This window comes from Cuculus canorus, chromosome 3 (assembly GCF_017976375.1).
Source record: "Cuculus canorus isolate bCucCan1 chromosome 3, bCucCan1.pri, whole genome shotgun sequence".
In the NCBI taxonomy this organism is placed as follows: Eukaryota; Metazoa; Chordata; class Aves; order Cuculiformes; family Cuculidae; genus Cuculus; species Cuculus canorus.
In genome coordinates this window covers 86,398,084-86,420,186 of record NC_071403.1, presented here as the reverse complement: position 1 = coordinate 86,420,186, position 22,103 = coordinate 86,398,084, and the positions used below count along the sequence as shown (strand labels likewise).

Here is a 22,103-nt window from a genome sequence, read left to right as displayed (position 1 = left end):
GCAAATCAAGTGAAGAACAGAATAAATACAAGATAGTCAAGTTTACATGAACAACCTATGACACCTTTTAAAATCAGACTTTTTTTCCTTGTGCACTCAATAATACCAAATTTTGCCCTGTCCTGTGCCAAGCATATAAGCATAGAAGCGAAACAAGGTCTTCTGTTACACTTAAGTTACAATGGCTAGATGCCTTGCTTTTCATCCTCACCACACCTGGGGAATGTTCCAAAAGTACCCCACTGTTCTCATCGACTCCATGTCACACCCTAATAAGGAAAACCAGTTCATGGCTGTTGCTCCCACTTCCCAGTCCTTGGGCCACTAAGGAGGCACGACAAACAAAAGCAAACAACATGCAACGGCTCTGTTTGCATGTCCCAAGGACTGGCTCCGCACGCTGGTGCCTGAAGAGCATGCACATTGCAAAAACATTATGATTCCAGTGGCAAGATGGATGGGAAAAGTGCCAGCTACTCGCTGTAACCCTTTTGTCATGCCAATTGCTGGCTGCTATGAGGATGTATGTTATATACCTCCTTAGAAAAGAGCTCTGCATCTCATCCTTCCAGATGGAGGAGGAATGATTCATACACACATAAGCAACGCTAGAATGATGGCTGAAGAGAAAACATTTTCTTGTTTTCTGTTTTGTGTTACAGACATGCCCAGGGACCTTAATCACAGCAGAAATTGAATTGAAGACGATGACACTTTGTGCTGTAAGGAATGCACATGCAAAACCCCAGTGCTACTTCTCGCTGGCCTTGTCAAGCCTCATGTTGCGCACACACCTCACAGGCCTCATTCCCCTGCTTTCTCATTTTCACAGCATTTCCCTGCACAGAGCATGACAGAGTAACTCCACTTACACAGCCGTCATACCACACAATGACAAATACAGGGGAAAGCATCCAAGAGATAGATCAGGTGTCAGGAGCTCTAAACTGACCACGGACTGACTTGTAATGCAGAAGGAAAGCAAAGGATCTCTTTTCTTCCCAGACACACCAGGGACCAAAATGCACACATTTGGTAGGCTGAGATGACTGATAAATGCAGAATAGACAGAAAGCTCAGCAGTCAGAGCACTTGTCTGCATGGTGCCCATTTCTTTCATGGAGGCCACTACACATCTTTTCCTCCTCCTTCCCTCACCTGTACAGCACCTTTGCCACACACTTGCACTCCTCTTAGGCCCCTGCGCCCTGTGAATCCCGTTCTGTTTCCCAGTAATAACCTGTAAATTCCCACCTATTTACTCTCCTCTAGCTTCTCTCAGATTTGTGAAGTCCTTATCCATAAGCACTTGGAAAGTACCTGGAATATTCTGAGCCCTACTGCAAGTAAATAAACAAACAGCAATGCATAAGCATATAATGTGTATTAAGCCAGGCATATAACAGTCATCTCTGGTACCTTCAACACTCATGTCTGACAACAAAAGTGAGGGTGGCAGCTTCTTCCTACAGACAGTGGTGGAAAATCTACACTTCACTGTATATCCACTGACCAGGAAAACCTTCAGATTTGCCTTTCCTGCTGCCCACCTCCGTCCTTCACCCATCACATTATCTATTTCTCAAATCCATGCCCCACTTTTTATTATAAATTATTCTAATCAGTTCTGTGGCATGGCAAAAATCCAGCATAACTTTCAGAAATACGCATGCACACACTGGCTATATAGCTTCTTCATTTCACAGGAGCCTTTCACAACAGCCCCGTGCACAGTCTGGGAGGATTTGGCAACCTTCCTTAGCAGCACTCGCACAGTGATGACCCTTTCCTAAAGGGTGCTAGATACATTTACCTACACCGCTTCCTGTCTTTGTAAAAGAAGGATTTTTCCTTAATCTCTCATTAAAGCCAGGAAAAAGCATTGAAGTGAGAAATTTTCCTCTGCTGTTTTCCAGGTTGAAGAAGTTTGACTTGGGGGTGATGAAGGGGCTAGAGAAATATCTGCACTCCAATGCAGACCACCTTTCACACTCCACCTTCTTCTCAACAGGAAGACGTAAGATAGGCTGAGTAATTGTCCCAGCTCCTTCAGAATCAGGGTTCAAGTGGGGAAGAAAGGGAAAGGAAAAAGAAAAAAAATAAACCAAAAACTACAGAAAAGCTCCAGAGATAATAAGGATTCTTAACTTTTCTTGGGTAAGGAGCAAGGCGACTGCTGTAGCTCTTGAAAGAAGCCCTATGCAGTGTTCACTCATGCTACAGTAGCTCCAGAAGGAAGCTCGATCTGTGAGTTTCCCACAAAACTAATAAGGTCTGAAGCCCACACTGGGGAAGGAGAGTGAAACAAACACAAAAGCAAGCAATTTAAAAACAGAGCACTACCATCTTGTTAAATAATATGTTAAGAATTCATCTGCAAGTCCATCTCGGTGAATGAGAGTCATAAATCAGGAAGATACAGCAATACTCGTGAGCATGGAGTTAGTCACTGCTACAAGTGCTTTAACTCTGGATTTCTTGGATTTCAAATACTGTTGTTTCATAGGAGTGATATAGTAGCTGTCCAAGCACTATAATCAAATTATGGTACCAGAACATTTGGGCAATGGATTATCACAGCAAAGGAAATAGATTATCACAGCTTGTATTCTGAACAAGAGAAGACTAACTCATTTTGAACATAGTATAGGGCAGAGCAGAAGACTATACCTCAGATGTTTTTTTCCTCTCTTTTGGACCTTCCAAGATAGGAATGCCACAAAAACCTACCAATCTAAAAACGCAGAAACTGCCTTTCCCTAGAATTTGCACTGAAATATCTGAAAACAGGGATTAAAAATATTCTAAATCAAAGGGCAGTTAAAACAACCTCCTTGTGTTGGCTGAATGCTGGAAGGATGCCCTATTTCTGGGCATTTTCCTATTCTGTATCTGGTTGCTACCTCTTTCACTTCATATCAGGCAATGACCATCATCATCACCACCAGACTTCAGCTCTGTTTACAAATTTTACTATCAGATATGTTCCCTCTCACATGGAGGAGGGCCGCTTCCCTTCCTGAATGTCCAAAGTAGCAGGTTCAGCAAAGGATTGGTGCATTCCTTTAAATTTAAAGGTTGTCTTAAAAAAGCTGCACTTTTTACTTTTACATCACCACAGAAAACCTATCTCATTTTACACCTTAGTTCTCACATTGCATCACAACCCAAATATTAGCTTTTTAAACTTGATTTAGCTCGTTTGGTTGGGTTTTTTTAAACCAGTATTTTGATTTTGGTACCTTCAACATATATGTAGATACTTCTTAGCGCATAGTACTCAAGTGGCCCTAATTCTGACCTCAATTCCTTTGGCAACAGCCAAATACTCCAGCACAGGATGAGGGAAAACCCACTAAGTCTTAATACATCTCTGCAATGCAGTCTGAGAGGTTCCTAGTAGCTGTGACGTATTAAAAATGAGAAAAAACTAAAACAGAGAAGATAGCCAAAAAAACAAAAGCAGTAGAACCAGAAAAAAAAAAACAAAAAAAAAACCCAAAAAAAACCCCTGAGCTCCACATAGTATAGAAGAAGCAGAAAATCTGCTTTGCTACAGCACAGGGCATGTGCCTGAAGCTGATGAATCCTGGGTGTTATTCCTGGCTGTGGTCTGGGCTCCTGGACGACTGCATCAATTCACGTCACACCGCCAACAGGCTCTCCCTTCACATTTACTTCTTGGAGTACGGGTCAGCAGTGGTGAACCTTTCCCTTGCTACAGGCAGAGGACACTAAATCAAGTATGGGCCACAAAAACCAGGACATGGATGCGAGTCCCCCCCATGCCACATTCCCACAATAAGCTTTTGTACCCTCCGTAAAGCAGCGTTATTCGGAACTGTTAATGTTATTCTATAAGCAAACAGCAACACTGATAGTTGATAAAGACTAGTAAGAAGAACAGCAAATGGAGAAAAAGAATTGGCTGGAAAGAAGTAGAGGGAATCAAAAACAATGACAGAAAAGGAATTCTGTAGGACAGAAAGAAGGAAAGCAGATGATTAAGAGACACTGAGAAAAAAAGGAAACAAAAACAAGATAGCCAAATGCAAAAAAGGCATCTGCAGGAATACCTGACTTCATTTCAACAAAACCAAACGTGTGTATTTTTAATGAGAATGCTGAATTTGGATAATAAAAGAAGCAGCATTTTATTTTGCCCCACAGCAAATACATGAATATAGACTGGTAAACCTTAAAGACGAAAAACTCAAGATCTCAGCACACTTGTTCTCAGGACTACTGCTTTAACCATATTAGTAACAGCTTATGAAAACAGAGCAAAATGACTACAATTCCTTCTCTATATAGAAGCTACTATTTCAGTCACCATCGCTACCGTAATTTTGCAGTTATTAAAGACTTTATTCTTCCTATTTCTTAGGACCTTCCTCCCTATTTCACACAGTAGGAGCTTAAAAGGTCTGTTCAGGTTCAGATGATATCTCTTCAAACCGCATCAACCCCTGGGTTTGTTTTTTTTTTTCATTTTTGTGTTTCTAAACTAAGTCTTTAAATGGACATCCGTGGCCATGGCAGAGATATGAAGTACTACAGGCAAGTATTTTAAAGAATCAGGAATTTACTTGCATACTACATTACTCCAGCTCTCCCGCCCTTCCTGTGACTTCACCTGCTCATAATCATTAGACAGTGGAGCGTCATTTCTAAGCTGTAGTTGAGCACTAGAAGCACCATGCTGGCCTTTGCTGGCTCTATTTAATTAGAGATTAGCAGAAACAATAAAGCATAGGGAGAATACAAACATAATGTTGCCAGTTTCTCAGTGAAAAGGTTTGGGTTACCAAAGAGATAAGAGAAAGGCTGCCAATTTTATCTGTGCGGCCGGACCAGCAAGTTTACATTCACTGGAACCACGCCCCCATCAGAATTCCCTCTAAAATGTCAACACGAACCATATTATTAATTTTCCAAGTTGCTGACCTTTACTGTTTCCTGCATCATAAATCCAGCATTCTGAACTGTTCCTATTCATACAAGAACATGCTCTGCATGCCTCACAATATCGGAACTCTGTACATACACCACTCACAAGTCACAAAACAGATGCTTGCTATGGCATTCTTTAAGAAGCTGAGGAGATGGGCTTCCCTAGCTCCAAAAAGTCCACTGGGTTACCACCAGTTATGCTCTCCACCACTAAGGCAGCCAGGCTTCCCAGGTTCTCCCAAAGCCCTTAGTGTATCTTAGCTTGAATAAAACGTTTCAGAGTATTTTATCAACAGTCATAGCATACAGATATTTTAAAACAAAATAATTTGATTGTGAACTTAAGTTCAATTTCAATCAGGAAGAGTAAAAAAATCCCATAAACTCTTTGGATAAGAAGGTAGGCATATGCTATTCCCCCCAATTAAAATGTCTTATATAGACCACCAGAACTGAATACATCATACATGTTACACGGTGCTCAACATAAGGCAGTCGATCTGTCATTTCTCAGTAAGTACTAAATGTGATGAACGATCTGGTTACTTGTCTTTCTGGTATAAAAGCAGGAGAAGCTTTGTGACAAAGAAATAAAGGCCAACGCACATTACGGATCTTAGAGTGAGTAATACCAGCCCTCCTGACTCGTGTCTCTGAAAACAGTTAGGGTCACTATTTCTCCTTTACTTTTACCGTGGATTTCACCGTATCTCATTAAAACCCTCCAAACACCTGAGATAATTTAATTTAAAGCATAAACAGGAATGCCAGGAATATACAGCATTTGGGCTACAACAAACAATACCACACCAGCATGTAAGTGACCTTCACTCTTGCCTCTGTTGACAAACACACACACTGGAAACCACTTGCAGGCCAGGATGTTAGTATGAGTTCTGGATGTCAACCTGACAAATAAAGATTAGGAGAGTTTAAAAAAAAAAAAATTTGACTACTTATTGTCTGAACTAAATAAACCTATCCTTCCAAATGAACTAACGGTTTGGCAAGCCTACATGAAAGGCAGACAAACAAATAGCATCTTTTCCTTCTAACATGGAATCTGCAATAAGAAAAAGAAATCAGCGTTTTATCGATTTCCATAATACCATCTCTACAGCTTAACAAACTCACTCAGCTGCTAATGCTAATTCACTGGTGCTGTGGAGCTTCCCATATAATTATACACCCTCCACTTCACTGAGCCCCAGGGCGCTGTTTCTAACTTTCCAGAGGACCACTGCACTGGAAGTAGAAACAAAAAAACCCTCTCTCATTATCCAAAGCAAACTGCAAGCCAAATATTGCTTATTTAAATAGGAAATTAGAAAGATTTAATTTTTAAGATGGGCAATAATCTGCCAGTCTGCATATCTTTTCAGATTTTGCTACTGTGACAACAAATTTTTATCTAAAAACTTCTCCCCATCCTTACTTTTTTCTTCCTGAGAGTACACAACAATGCAACATATAAATATCGCAACAATTGTGATTTCTAGGGAGAGATTCTAAAGTCCTGCTCAGCTCAGAACTGTTTCAAGGGAGTGATTCAGAATCAGACATAGAGACTTTTGTGAATGTTTCTATAATTAACATTATAAAAAAAATTGTAAAGTGCCACCATTGCTACAGGGAACAGTGTGTAAGTGAATGCATATTTCAAAGATATTTTTAATAAGTTTTTCTTTAAAAAAAAAAAAAAGCCTAGGACACCTTCTAAACCAAATTAAAGGAAGCAATCATCTTTGAATCTAAAATCCAAACTTACCTAACTAATCAATGATGTAGACTATGCCACTTTTTCTCCATTTCTTGAACAAATTAAGCAGTCCATAACCAAGCAGAAAGCTCCAGTATACTTGGGTGAGAGTTCTGCTCAATTAGGGACTGCAGAATTTGGCCTGATTAATCTAGTACTGTCTATCTGGAAAGAAAGTGGTAGAACTTTACAGTGTAAATACCCTCCCCAAATGGCTATATCTAGTCTCCTTTCTTGCTCCCCTTGTTTACCCTGCCTTGATATTTCAGCTCCAGCCATACCGTATTCACCATCTCAATCAAGAGTTAATGTGCTGTTTGAGCTAAAATAGCTTGATTTTGCTATGGTTTCCCATGCATATATTAATTTGGAACCGCTTAATCTCTTTCCTCTGAGAATGGTGAAATGTGTGGATTTTCGTTCAACAAACAAGTTGACAGTTACCAATACAGAGCTGGAGAGTCTCTGAAAACAATCTAGTTTGCATAATTAATGTTAATTACAATAACATCTCAATCAGTGACACAGAAGCTTAGCAATGAACACACTCATACAAGGAAGTGAAAACATGAAACAAACATGAAAGAATCCTGTCTTGTTCTGAAACAGTATCAAGTAAACTTTCAAGACATTTATAAATAAGAACATAAAGGCACAAGACAGTTCTGCTTTGTTAAGACATATTTTCTTTACAGGCTGCTTAGTATGGAGCTTTCTTCTGAGATTGTAACAAGACAGTGGGTCTGAGCTGTGGATGCTCCAGATCATATTATCTTTCTACAACATCACACTGAAGCCATTATCGACTGCTTTAAGGAAAAATAACCAAGAGCCCGACCCTGCCACCCTGTGATTTCAGTAGCAAACATTTAAACAATGGGATGTGAACGTTTGGGGGGGGGGGCAGCCTGAAGAAGGAAGGGAACTAAAGAAAAAACACCCCCAACTTGAACACCACGTACAAGTATGGATCCCCCCAGGCACAGAGGAGTTTCAAGACAGGATAATGAATTTTTCAACGATCTTCTTCCTACTTTCCATAGCAACATAGTAAAGCTAAACACATAGAAAACTTACCTGCCTGTTTCACTGGTAGCATAGAAGTCTTAAACACAAGGGGTTTTGATACAGTCACTTAACAGAGTAGCTTTACATTAAGTCCTTAGAAGATTTCTTCACAACCCAAGAAAAATAGTTATCCGATATAGTCTTATTTTGAGAAGAAAGAAAAAAATAGTTATGAAAAAATAAGCACCACACTACCTCACCCAGATCAGTACTGTAGTCCACAAGTAGTCATACAGGCATTGCAGGGAGTACTTGCGCAGTAGAGTACCACTCAGCGTGAGTAAGTGTGGCATAATTGGGTCTGATGAGAGAGGGAATCAGAGCTTGTCACCTCACTGCTATAGGGGCCTTTCTGAAAACATGGGTTTCTTGATTACCTTTCACATCAATGCAAATCCGCTCTATTAAAGTTAATGAAGTCACACTGGTGCTAAACTAGTACCAGAGGAAACGCAGGCCCACTCCATAAGTGATTTAAGAGATCACAGCTCAAGGACCCCCCATAAAGGCAGTAAACCACACGTTTAGGAAGTTTGTGGGTTACCTTGGGCAAGTTACTCCTTAGGAGAAGGGCTGATTGATTGGCATCAATCTGGGGCTGATGTTTTTTGTTCCCTTCCCTCACTTTGTAGAAAGAATAAAGGTTTGTTTAAGGCTTCACCTCCTCTAGAAACTCACTGATTTTAAGCGTACTTAAGACTACACTTAAGTAGTCACTGACTAAAGCCATGCTTTACTACTTCTTACTTACAAGAGTGCTTGCCTTAAGAAAAGAAACTGCATGTAGAGGATTCTCAGGATGATGCTGGCCCTTCCTCTTAACAGAAGTTCGATAGATTTATTTTTCGGATGTCTGAGGAAGGTGATTTTGGAGCACTGTGAGGTTTGAATTTGAGGTTTGAATTGAACCTTCAATTCAGCAATTAGTTTCCACATGATATGAATTATAAAGACTGAGCAATTAATTTCAAAACTAAACCCAGCAAAGTACTGAGGCTTCAGACACCCTGTGTATGGAAACACTGCTGTACTTGCTGGGGTTTTCCCTGTATCTGTTTTATTTTAGCTACTTTGAACGTATGGCACACGAAAAGGTACAGTACACTAATGTTTCTAAAAATACATTAATGATGACAAAAAAATAAAAATCAATAGCACTGAAACAGAGACAGAACATTAAGCGTTCTCCATCCTAATCCACGCCACCAAAACTCCCTGCCATGGACCACGGCTTCCCCCCGTGATACACGCACTTTCCTGCCATGCCAATCCAAGGCCAGGTTCATACGGAGCCCAGAACTATAACGAAACACGAGGAGGTGGGGAGGATCACTGCATGCCTGCAAATAAGAAAAAGGTGGGTTTCTCTGGTTTTCTGAAATGGACTGTGTCCAGGGAAGCTTTTGGGACCCTGTCGCATCAACCTTCACCGCTACTCAACTGCGGTCTCAACCAGGGGGAGAAAATGAATAAATGAAATAAATGAAATGAAATGCTCATCGGCAGGATGACACGCATCTGTAGTTAGAAATATTGCCGGGCTGTTATATATATGTACGTGTGTGTGTGCACACGCATATATGCACACACACGCCCCTATATGCATTAAAAACAGGTACTCATATGTACCTCTACACACTTCCATGCATATCTACACACTTATATGGATCTATATATGCACTTACCTGAATATCTACACATTTCCATGCATATCTACACACTTATACAAGTATATATAAAAAAGTACATCTAGAAAAAACTTATATATAAAGTATATATATGCATATAAGTGCGTCTATATATAAAATAAAGTACACATGTATAGATATAAATATATGCTATATGTATATATTATGCTTTTAAGTATATATAAGTACTTTATTTTATAGATACACATATAGATACACTTCTATACATATTTTCCTCCCTCTTTCCCCCCCGAGGGGACAGCCCCAACTTTCCCAGCCGTCACTCACCCGCTCGGGGGCTCCGCGGCGAGCGGCGCTGCGGGAGCGGCTAAAGGAGGGTGCGGGATCGGAACCGGCGAGCAGGGATCGATTCAGAGCTGGCGTCGCTCTATCCCATGCCGCTGCGGTGGCATCGGGCGGCGGCGGAGGGGAGGATGTGACACGGTGACAAGTAGGTCCCGCCAGCCATGTACCGGGGGAGGAGGCGGGGGAGGCGGCCGGGGCAGCGCAGGCAGCGCCGCCCGCCCGCGCACGGCATTGAACGGCGCTGCCGGGCCGCGCCGTGACTCACACACGGGACTCAGCCGCGGGGCGGGGCCGCGAGGGGGCGCGGTCCCGCCCAATCTCCGCCCCCTCCGGCTCCGACAGCCAATCAGGCGCTGCCGCCAGGCGGAGTGGCGCGGCGACCGGCCAATGGGCGCGCGGAGCGGCCCCCTCCCCCGCCACCCGCGGCACGATGAGTCTTCTGAGGACACCGCCGCGAGGAGTCAGGGGGGAGGGGAGGGAGCCCCAAGGGGCGGAGCCGAGCCGCCGCGGCCAATCAGCGTGCAGCGTCGGGTTGATGGGCGCGCGGCGCTGGCCAATCACAGCGCCGTGAGCGGGGAGAGGCGCGGGGTCCCCGCCCCCGCCCCGGGCGGTGGTCACGCAGAAAGAGGAGCGCGGGGGCGGCGGCGTGACTGCAGCCGGGCGGGAGCGTGGCGGGGAGGGCAGAGGGGGGTGGAGGGGGGAGCGGAGCGGAGCGGAGCGGAGGGGAGGGGATGGGATGGGATGGGGGAGAAGAGAGAGGTCGAGGGGAAAGGGGTTGGGGGGGGAGAGAGGGGATTGGGAAGAGGAGAGAGGAGATAGAGTGTGGAAGAGGGGACGGAGGGGAAAGTAGATGGAGAGGGGAGGGGATGGAGGGATGAGGGGATAAAGGGAGAGGGGATGGAGGGGGGAGAGGTGAGGGGAGAGGAGTGATAGAAGGGGAGGGAGGGGGTAGACGGGGGATGTGGGGAGAGGGGATGGGGAGAGGGAATGGAGAGAGGAGTGATGGAAGGGAGAGGGCGAGGATGGAGAGGGGGGAGAAGGGATGGAGGGGGAGTGAGGAGATGGAGGGGGAGAGGGGATTCGGGGGGAGGGTGTGGAGGAAGGAGAGGTAGGGGGAGAGTGGAGTGATGGAAGGGGGAGGGAAGGGATGGAGAGGGAGTGAGGAAAAGGGATGGAGGGGAAGAGGGGGTGGAGGGGGGAGTGGTAGGGGGAGTGAGGAGTGATGGAGGGGGAGTGAGAGGATTCGGGGGGGAGAGGGGGTGGAGGAGGAGAGGGGATGGAGGGGGGAGGTGTGGGGGGAGTGGAGTGATGAAAGAGGGAGAGAGGGGATTGGGGGGGAGAAGGGGATGGAGCGGGGAGTGAGGGGATAGAGCGCAGAGAGAGATGATGGGGGCAACAAGGTGATGCTGGGGGGGGGGGCATCCAGTGTGACTGAGGCGGGGGTGTGGGGGTGTGTGTGTGTAAAGCACCGAGCTGCCTGGGTGGGGGTTACTTGGAGGGAGGCACTGAGCTGTCTGGGCGGGAGTTATGGGGTGAGGGGGAGGCATCCAGTGTGACTGAGCTGGGGGTTACCTCCAGGTAAAGGGCGCCAGGCTGAGGAAGGAGTTGCTTGGAGGGGGGGCACCGAGCTTGCTGAAGCAGGGGTTACTTGGGAGAAATCTCTGTTTCCAGCGTGATGTCCAAATTTGACTAGATGAATGAAAAAATACGTGCAGCTGCCTTACAAAGCACAATTCCTCTCTTGCTGCTGGGCGAAGTGACAGATAGGACTGGTATCACTGGTGTAAAAAGGCAACGCTGTTTTCACAAGTGATTAATATTGGGAGGAGTTTATTTTGGGTAGAATGAGGAAGTAGTGCCTGCTAGGAGTTTCCAACAAATGCTGGAGCCTTACCAAAAATGTAATCCGGGTGAAGAAAATGACATATTCAAATTATGTTTCACCTCTTCATCTCTACATCCAAATTCCTCAAGTAAGACCTACCTTTTTTCTGTAAAAGTGTAAAATGGCTGATAGACTTCTGTAAGATAACAACTCTATCCAAATAAGGGACTAAATTGGCATTTTCCCAGGTTGCAAAAATAGACAGGTTTGTTTGCTTTAAAAAGCAAACTTGTTCATTGGACGGAATGCTATAAATACGGATTTTTATTTTTTTTTTACTTATTTTGGCATCATCTATAGCAATTGAAGAGCTGAAAAACTAACCTGTAAAGAGCTGAAGTGAGGTTTTATGCCCTCCTGAGCATCCAGCACTGGCACACAGTGAATTTTAAGAATTTGTTTTAATATTTTATGTGACAGTTTCATCCCCTAACACTATGGAATACGCCTGACTTAATGCCTTTGTGGTTTCTCCCAACACCTTCCTCATCATGCTGCAGGTCCAGGGAGTTTCTTGCACTCAAAATGCCTTGGGGAGTGGCACTGCTCTGCTCATCTGCTGCATAAAGCCATAAATCTTTCAATTCTAAGATAATATTCGGAAAATGACATTGTTTGAGAACTACCCTATCTTCCCTGTTTCTATAGCCTGCTTTGAAAGTATCCGAAGGCTTCCTCACCCCAACTGGCACGTTCATAAAACTTGGAGGATTTGTTGACTAATATTTCCTTTCTTCTTGGAATCTGCTGAGCTCTGCTCTTTTTGGTGCTTTTACTTGGATTAGAATAAGCTGGGTCCACCCTATTGCTCATTTATTGCATTTTAGTATATGCAGACTGCATTTTGCTCTTCGTCCAAGTGATTGGCTGTTGGTGTTAAAGTTGATGAATACAAATGTGCATTTTGTTTGGCACAGACCTGTTTCCCTCTAAACCCAAGAACTTTGTGTAAGGGGTTAATTTCAGCTAATCATTTGGAATAACAAAGGCTTTTTATAAGTGAGCCCCATATTTGAATTGATAGCAAAAGCAGAGAATTTAAGATCTGTCCTCTTTTTTTTTTCCTGCCATAGGTTAAAATACTTGCAAGGTTCTGCAACCTTCAACAATGCTCACAAGCCGATTCATGCATAATGACTTCTGAATGCTGCACAAAAAGGGGACTTTGCATCAGATTCTGTGCAATTTTGCAAATAAAATTAAGAACAAGGTGTTACTGATACATAAATATATGTACAATATAGACCCCTTCTTCCCCTTCTTCAAAGAACTGAAGGGGGTGGGAATTTCAGGGTAGATTGTCTTTTTGTAGTTATGTCTTCTTTAACAGCAATATTCTAAAGGAATTGAGGCAGAAATTGAGCTCATGGATTTAGGCACGATTGCTTCTAGAGGGTCAGACTCTATAAGCAATCAAACTACTCTTCTTCTACAACTTACTATGGGGGCTTTGCACGCATACTTCCAGACACAGCAACTGAGCTAATATTTCATATCATCACGATGCTGCAGCTTTCCCAATATACATCAGTTTTTCTTCAGGGCCAGAATGGGTGAGGAAGCTGTTATATGAAGATCTCAGCTTTTACTTTTAAATTCTCAATTTTGCAGTTACAGAGAAAAGTTTGAAAACATGGCCTGCTGCCGAAGGTGGTTTCTGTTTGAGGTGGTTTACTTCGGGTTTTGTGAGTTTGGTTGTTTAGAAGTGTGTTTGCTTCAGCTGAACTGAGCCAAGCTACTCTTCAGTTAGACTGGGTTTACAACTAACGGCATTTCTACCACGCTGCTTGAAAACTCACAACTAAACTAGTGCCACTTGGACGAGGATCAGCTCACAGGGCTTGTTGTCCCTGGCATGGAAATTCAGTAGCTTGCCCTCTGTAATCTGTGCATCGTGCAAAACTCTGGAGGAAGGCTGCATATCTTAGGTTTGGCTCTGGCTTTACCTGAAGGTTTTCACAGCTACAGAAATCAGTAAAGAAACAAACCACAAAACCTGAAGGAAAAGGAGCTTGGACAGCTGCGTCTGCTCAAGGGCTGTAGTGTGCCTGTAGCTGGGGCAAGTCCCAGAAGCTTGATGCAACTCTCCCACCCTTGTAAATAGAGAATAATTCCCCTGAAGACCATGAATTTGAGGTTTAAAAGCCCAAATCAAATCAGGGCCTGGCAAGAGGAGCCTGATCCATCCCTGCTTGCATCCATGCCCCTCTCAGAAATCTTTGATCCCATGCAGGTGCACTGGTGATGTAAACTTCACTTTCAGCTACATCTACTGGGGAGCATGAGAAGGCGTGTATCACGTTCAAGGGAATGCTTGCTAAAAGTGCTTGTTCTTTTGAGTGTAACTGAGATGATTTGGTGGATAGTTTCACACAAAGAACTCAGAGCCTAGCTTTTTCAGTGTGATAGTTGTTTACAAAATAAGATTGGTTAGTTAGTTATTGACCTTAACACACCTTTAAACACTTGCAAATATTCACTTGCATGTGAATAAAACTAGTGAATTTTGTTCAGCTGTGTTTACTTTTTTAAAACATTCCAGTCAATTAGATTAGTGACTAGAAATGTTTATGGAAAGAATTTTAAGCCCATTTTAGAAGGTGTTCATGGAAAGCAAAGTTTTATCTCAAAAACAGTCATCTTACTGGGTATTAATTTATGTTTGTTGACTCTGGGAATGCAAACCAGTATTATATGTCCCAGTTGTTCAGATTGCCCATCTCTCCTGTTTATCCAGTCTTGGTCTCTTTTTCTGCCGTGCTGCTTCCTATTCCATTGCTGTGCCAGAGATGGAAAATGTAACGTTTTATTTGTTCGCTTCACACCTTCTGCCTTTCCCTTTGAACAGAGGGCTCCTTTCTGGAGCAACAGTGAAAGTAAGCCACTATCACAAAGCAAACTTGGGGCCCAGGACTATAAAACCGCTGCCTGCAATATTTAAATTCCTTTGAAAACCATCCTCTGCCATATGTCTATAAACACTGTCCAGCTGCAGCGAGCGTATAGATTCTTGAAGACCGTCTGAATTTAGCAAAGAAACAATGATACTTTGTGCTGAGATCGAATTGTTTGCTGTTTTAAATCTTTCATGTAGATCTTCAGATACTTTATATTCTTTTTTGGCAATTGATAAGTATAACTGGGAACAAGGGTATATCAGTGTAACGTGCTTACTTTTTTTTAGATGAGGTTCATCTTTCTAAATCATTATATGAAAATTACCAGGTTTATTACAGGACATACAGTATAATTGTGCAGTTTAAGAGAGTGAGATTTAGGTTTAATATTATTACTACTGTCACATAAGCAGGCTAATGTACATGCTCCAGCAGTTTACTATCAGATTCCCGATCTCTTTGCTTAGCAAATGACCAGGAGCAAAGAGAGCTCTTGACCCTCATTTACCTGAATTGAAAATAGACCTGTAATTTTTTTTTTCCTGAAGCATGCCATTCACACACGTGTTTATAAGCTGCTCCAGCACCTTGCACTGTGCTGCTTCTTTTGGTTAATGCTTTCGTCTGTCCAGTGTCACTGTGTTCCCTTGCAGCACTGCCAAACACCAACTTGTCATGTAATTTCAAAACTCGGATTACTTCACTGGTATCTGGTAAGTACTTCTGCTCAAACAGCTTTATTGCCTGGTTTGCAAACATTTCTGTTCTAATACATGAAAGTATAATGCACTGAATTGCCTGTATTCCTTTCCAGAGACCACATGACGTTTATTATATTAAAATACAATACTGAACATTTCACTCTTGAGTCCAAAGCCCAAACAACAGTTTAAATATGCCCTTTTATTTTTTTTTCCTTACACTTATCGTAGAAGCTAGCAGAACTTTTACATGGGCCTCTTAGATGCCTGACGGGTATTTATTTGTGAACTTCCACAGCCAAGTGTGCCAGAAGTGTTAAGATTACCTGCTGCACCTCAGCATCACAATTTGTCACCAGACTGCTGCTTGTCTGGGGTAGAGGCACTGTGGGTTTTGCTGCTTAGGGATGGAGTGGCAGAACTGGAATGCTGACAAAAATACAATAAATAATAGTGATGAACCAAGCACAATTTCTCTATCAAATGCCAACTGTCAAGTACTTGTAGCAGGGATGCTTTTCTGTGGTCCATGAGAAAAAGATTGAATTGTAGGAAGTAGCCAGTGAGAGTTTGAGAAAATGAAGCTGCATGTGGCCGAGAATGTTGAATTCATGAATAAATGAGGTGTTTGTCCAGCTTGAGTTGCAAGTGTCTCAAAATCAGGATTTTATCATAGAACTACCAGACATTTCTTGTGAGAGCCACGACCACCAATTCTTTACTTGTTGGTGCTGGCATAAAGTGCAGTATAAATGAAAGGAACAATGTTATTCATGTGGCAATCTAGCAAAGCACTTTTACATTTTAATTATGCTGCAGAAAGGTCAAGGGTGGACCTGTGTCAGTGGAGGGATAATTTGCTTTTATGGTTAGCGAATGAGCCTCTCCACAACTGAAGACCCAGGACCTGAAGAATGAAATAAAATCTTCCTGTACGGGCTGTCGGTTCTCATTTGCTTATAAAACAGCCTTCCAGAAGCATCCTGAAATTTTACTGTTTTATCCTGCGTTTCCAGGGTGTCCACACAGTTCTCAAGGCAGCGCTGGAGCATCTCCAAGTTGAGAAGGATGCAAAACGTAAGTGTCCTGGCTTGTGGCACTGTATGTGCTTATCCACCTCTGAAAAACAGGCTGTGGGCTTTTAGATCTGCAGAAGAGTGGTGTGAGGAGGAAGGACAATGGGTTACGTGGCTTCTTGATATCATGCCATGCACCCTCCACTGTGGTCAGGATGAGAAGGGATGCTTTTCCTGTGCCAGGGCATTTCCCATCCCTTTTCCATCATCTTGTTTTTAACTGGTGACAGCCTTCTCACTTTAGCAGGGGCAGCAAATGTGATTTTGTGAGGCCTCTAAAGGTGCTGTGTAGCAGTAATTTGAATTTTCTCTCTCTTTCCTGATTTTCAGACCCAGTACACATAGCCCATAAGACCAGGTTGTGACACTGCTTCCAGTAAGACATCTTTAGCAAGAGCCTCTTGCGCTTAGAGGTTTAAAACGTGGTCAGAAAGTTGTGAAGGGATGAGCTGCGCAAGAGAAGGTGACATGCTCTTGTTTTGAGGGTTAAGCACCATCCCAAAGTTCAGCTATAGCTCTTGAATTACCTGTATCCTTTTCCAATAAGCTATTTTCTAAAAATAAAAAAAATAATAATAAAGTGCATAATAAACAGTTCCAGCTGTTTGCAGTTGGGTGTGCGTTTCCTCTCCAGGGAAGAGGACTCAGACCCTGTTATTTGTTTGTTGGCATCACTGTGAGCCTCAACGCCCCCCTGGGGGGGGTTCATCCCTCCCCAGCAGTGGGAGACAGACACAGAGCCTGCAAGTCCCAACAGATAAGCCTGGAGGAGGGTGCCATACAAAAACAAAGAGGTAAAGTGACTTACTTGAGGATAAGAGTCCTTTCTCCTGTGAGGAGACACTCCCACCCCTTGATTGCTTTATCTCTGTGGTGCTGATGGAGCTGTAAGGGTCAAGTCTTTCTGGTAGAGCAATGGTTAATTCAACGAGAAAGTGGAAGGGAAATGTCTTGATACAGATTTAATTCTCACCCTTGTCCTCTTACCTCTATTGTAAACCATAGGGTCTTCATGCAGGCAGGAGTGTTTCTGTTAGAAATGATTCTGACAATAAATATTGTGAAAATCAGCATTGTTTTATTAATAAAAGAATGGATGTGCACCTCCAGTGACCTCTATTTTTCACTTCACTGAATTGATTATAAATGGCTTTACTTTTCCACCAATGCCTTTGCTGTGGACACTATTCATTGTTTTTACCTCACTGCCCATTTCCAGGTGTACTGATTTTTTTACTTCCATTTTGAAATGCTGCCTTTGCTCCATGCTGGGTCAGACTGTACTCCTGCAACAGCAATGCAAAGCTTGCCACTGTGGTTATCCACACTGGAGGAGTGGCCAGGATGGATGCATAGGTTCTGTTTCCATCTGCGGTGCAGCTTGGACCTCATCAGCTCACCCACCGGCACGGCGACAAAGCAGGGGCTGGAGAGCCTTGTAGATCTGCCCTTCAGAGAGGGAACCTGGCCCTGCAGTCAGGAGAGCATCAGAAGATGTCATGGGCCAAAACAAGGGTCAAGGCTTCACCTAGGATGTGAAAAGATGTGCGGGGAAGTGCTTGGTGGGAATTGGGGGAAATTTGCTGAGCTCAGTAGAGAGGTCTCCCCCTCTCTGGGCTTCATCCAACCTTGCTGAGGAACAGCTGAGCCAATGCCAAGAGCTGGAAAGTAAGAGGGAAAAAGGGGGGGGGGGGGGGGGGAAGCAAGAAGAGAAAGAAATAGAAGCTGAAAAGCTGGGAGGAAAGAGCACCAGAGCCAGCACCAGAGCACAAAGCTGGTGTGCTGGAAATAATTTGTTCAGATTGAATCCCCTGGGTGATTTTGAGAGTGTAGGGGCAGAAACCTTGCTGCACTCGGGAATGTCATGCTTGGACCCACTGGTTTATTTACAGCATTTCTTTTGCTCCCTCTCCTGTGCTGAGCTAAAGCCAGTGAGCGAGACAGAAAGAGGGAGGGAGAAAAAGAGGCCGAGAGCCTTCTGCGGTCGGTGGGGGCCTATAAATAGCTGGTGAAGTCTTCTAATACCAATTGGGTGCGTCATTATGGCCCTCCCCAGCTTTGCTCATCAGAAGCTGTGCCAGCGGGAGCGGGAGCTGCAGCAGCCCCCGAGCCGAGCAGCTGGGCTTGGCACGGCTGGAGCTGGGAGGGTGAGGCCGGGAGGTGCAAAAGGGGTTGCATGCTCTCTGCCGCAGTCTGTCTTGGGGAGAGAGAGGGGGTGGGAATGAGCTGTGCGTCCTTATGAGCTGCCTTGCCCGGCTGTTGCAAAGCGTATTCCAGTTCTTCCTCTATTGGTTGCCCAGTCAGCACCTCTTCCTAGAATAAACGGCGTCTGAGGTCTGTGCCTTCTCCTGACTTGGACGTTGGGGGAATTTCTGAAGTCTTGCCGTGCTATTCGCTTCCCCACCTCACTCCTCAACCCATAGTAAAGGTCAGAGGAGGAATGGGAGGTGATGGTGTAAGTTAGGCAAGATGGGCTGGTGGGTTCAGTGCCACCAGACAGCAACCCCTCCTCTGCAGGTTTAAATTTTGCTCTTGAAGGGGACTAAAGGCAAAGTTTGAGGGATGCTAGAGAGGATTTCTAGCCCAAATTTCCCATCCGTATCACCACCACCCTACTCCGCTGGATATAACCCTCTTGTAAATAAGGCTGCAGCTCCTGCCTGGCCTTTTTACACCATTGCTGTCTAACCCAGATTTCAGGGCTGGGATGTTAGAGGTGCCATCATTTTCTGAGCTCCCACTGTCAGCCCCATAGCAGCAAGCTATGGTAAAGCATCTCTTGCAAGAGCTTTATCTAAGAGAGTATAGAATGCTTGCATATATATATGGGGAGGACTTTTAATAGTAATTAAAATAAGGGTCCAGTAATTTTCCTTTTTTTTTTTTGCAAGACTGCTATATTTTTTGAGCATCCTGACCTGCTTTAGTTCAGTCACTTTTCTGTCTGCTTTGCATTCCTTCATTGCTCCTTGGAAGGTTTTGCAAATTCAGATGCCATTTAATGTAAATTTCCATTCAACAGAGATCTCCTTATCAGGCAACATTTTCAGTGACTTACAATGCCACTGATGAAAGGCAAAGGATGGACTGGCCAAATTTCACTCATTTCAACTGTCTTCCAAAAGATATTTTTCATCGTGAAGTGTTGTGGAAGTTGCTCACGTTAATCTGATGGAAAGAAGTAGGTAACCCATAGGTGAATTCTTCCTGTCTGCATCTACTTGCTTAAAAATTAACCTGATAAACAAAAAGGTTCCAGGCTGACACAGGCAGATGTCTCTGCTGAGCCAATGCCATGAGATGTGCTCTTTTTCAAGGAAGACGGTAAATTCTCCCAGCTTTGGGGCTCTCCGTGGAATCCACCAGTGCCGCACCAATGTCTGCTGGAGGAATCATCTCTCTCTGAAATTGCACTGCATCCAACAACTGGAGACTCCTTTGGGCATTCCAGTTTCCTAAATTTCCTGCAGATGTTAATACCGTGGAGCAGTACAGATTTGGCTAAGCGCAGCCTGCACAAAAGGAGGCACAGCTCCCCATGGTTGTTTGAACAACTTGTGGGTTTATCAGTATGAAACCCAGCAGAGAGGGGAGTGAGGCTGGTGGTTAATCTGTTTGGTCATTGATGGAGGTCAACAGCGCTTAAGGAACAGCATGTGGTGGGCTCTGCTGTGTCAGGGGTAACTGCAGTGCTTGCAGCAAGTGATAAAATGCCACTGCCACTGAGAGAGAGCGGGATCATCCCCGTATGAGAACAATTAACTCCCAAGCTGACTGTTTGATTCCAAGAATCACTATTTTCTTAGTGTCTGAAAAGCTGAAGCTTTAAGACACTTGGGTTTGTGAGCATTTTTAAAGGATGGGCACAGAAAGAACCAGCAATCCTGCCTCCCCCTCCAAAAAATCACCCTAAAATCCAGTGAATAAAATTCTGGATGTGGAACTTCTGGCTAGGCTGACTTTTAAGATGAAAGAGTGGATTTGGGAATAATCAATGAATTATTTTAATATAATAAATGTTATATCATCTAAATTATAATTTATTATATATTGAGCTCTGAATGTGGCAGCCAGGCTCATCCTTGGATCTGCATCTCTTTGTACCCAAGCCAAGCTCCATACAGGTTTCAAGAGCCTGGGACAGAGATGGTTGTACCCTGCCCTCTATTCTCTGCACCAGGCAAACCCCATTCAGAGGATGTGATATCTTGGGTGCCCATGTCCCGCTGGCCACTTGCATTTTTCCATCATGCTGGAAATGTCTCCTTCACCCTAATTTGGTCCCCAGCTCTAGTCTCAGCAAGATACAACCAGAGCAGTCAGACCTCCCTCAGTCTTGGGGAAACCTCAGACCCTGTTTCCCCGTCTCATAGCAGCCTCCTCCACATCTGTGTTAATCTGAAGAAGTTTGGATATGTAGATCTTTACATGGAAAAAATATAACCTGTGTCTTAAAAGACATCAAAAATACCTTATTTTTTTTCCTAACAGTGAAGTCCATGCTGGCAACAGCCTTGATATGAGCTGGGGTGTACCTTTCAAAACTGAAACCATGAGAATTACTAGCATGTTTAAAAATAAGCCCACACTGCAATTGCCTTGTTGGATTAAAAGCTAAGCCCTGCAATTGTCACTTTTCCCACCAGAGGAAAATGTCAGTAGCTCAACTAAATAAGCCGTCTACATTGTGGCCTGCTGTTTCCAGATTGTTTCTCTTTCCCCGTTTACAAGAACTCCTCCACATTTCTCTAAGTTTGTTTTGCTTTTGGGTTGGTTAGCTTTTTTTTCACCAGTTCATCATTTTTCCTGCTACACCCCTTTCCCCAAACTGTATGTGGTCTTTCATCCTGCCCTTTCCATTTCTTCACCACCTTTATCTGCATTTTTACCACCCATTCCCTCAAACTTGGCAGAAACCACCCGAACTGTGAATGGTGGAATAAAATAAAATCAAATTCCCCCTGGATTTGTGTCCCTTCCATGTCATACAATATGCAAAATTTGATAGAATTTTTTTCCCAGAATTAGGGCAATTTTTCTGGTGGGGATTCTCTGACGTCGAGTAAGAGTTGTGCTGACATGAAGCTCTTTCCAGGTGGTACCCAGTCTTTGACATGTCTCTGATGAAGAAAGTGGATTCATGGTTTTGTCAGATGTGAAGAAGAAATTAAGAACAAGAATTAGGAAAAAGCAAGGATTTAGTGCAAGTCCCATGTTTTACTCTGTGATTATTTTGCTTTGAAACAAAAAATGTTCATGAACAATTTTTTAAAGCATTTCAGTTACTGTTTATTCACCTGGTTTGGTCTCTTTCTCCTTCTGCAGTCTTTCATGCTGAAAAAGAAATGAAGATGCTAAAGGAAAACAAACAATAAATAAATAAATAAAGGAAGAAAAACTGATTACTTTTGAGAAAAGCTTCACTGAAAATCAGAATACTTCAATTAAATTGAAAGTATAGCATGGACCAGCACCCCTGCTTCCAGCACAGAATCATAGAATAGTTTGGGTTGGAAGGGACCTTAAAGATCGTCCAGTTCCAACCCCTCTGTGATGGACAGGGACACCTCCCACTAGAGCAGGCTGCCCATGGCCCCATTCAACCCGTCCTTGAACAGATCTGACACTCCTTTTAGACATAATTTCCAGGCATGAGCTGAATACCTGCGTGCTCTGTCCGCGGGCTTGCTCAAGGGCTTGGCTAGATCCAGATACTTAGCTCTGGCCCTCCCCATCCATGGGAAGTAATCAGGAGTAGCACCAAAGACAG

General features: G+C 43.7%; 1 protein-coding gene across 3 annotated transcripts in view; it reads right to left on the bottom strand.

Moving 5' to 3' along the window:
• SERTAD2 (SERTA domain containing 2) overlaps nt 1–10,051 on the bottom strand; it is an 82,452-nt gene extending 72,401 nt beyond the window's left edge. For 2 of the 3 annotated variants that reach the window (XM_054063107.1, XM_054063112.1), the window contains exon 1: nt 9,757–10,051. The gene's annotated coding sequence lies outside the window, so the exon portion shown is untranslated. Of the gene's footprint in view, nt 1–7,789; nt 7,808–9,756 lie in introns of those variants that run through there. The other variant, XM_054063108.1, reaches the window with a different exon arrangement.
• Between the last annotated feature and the right edge of the window lie 12,052 nt (nt 10,052–22,103).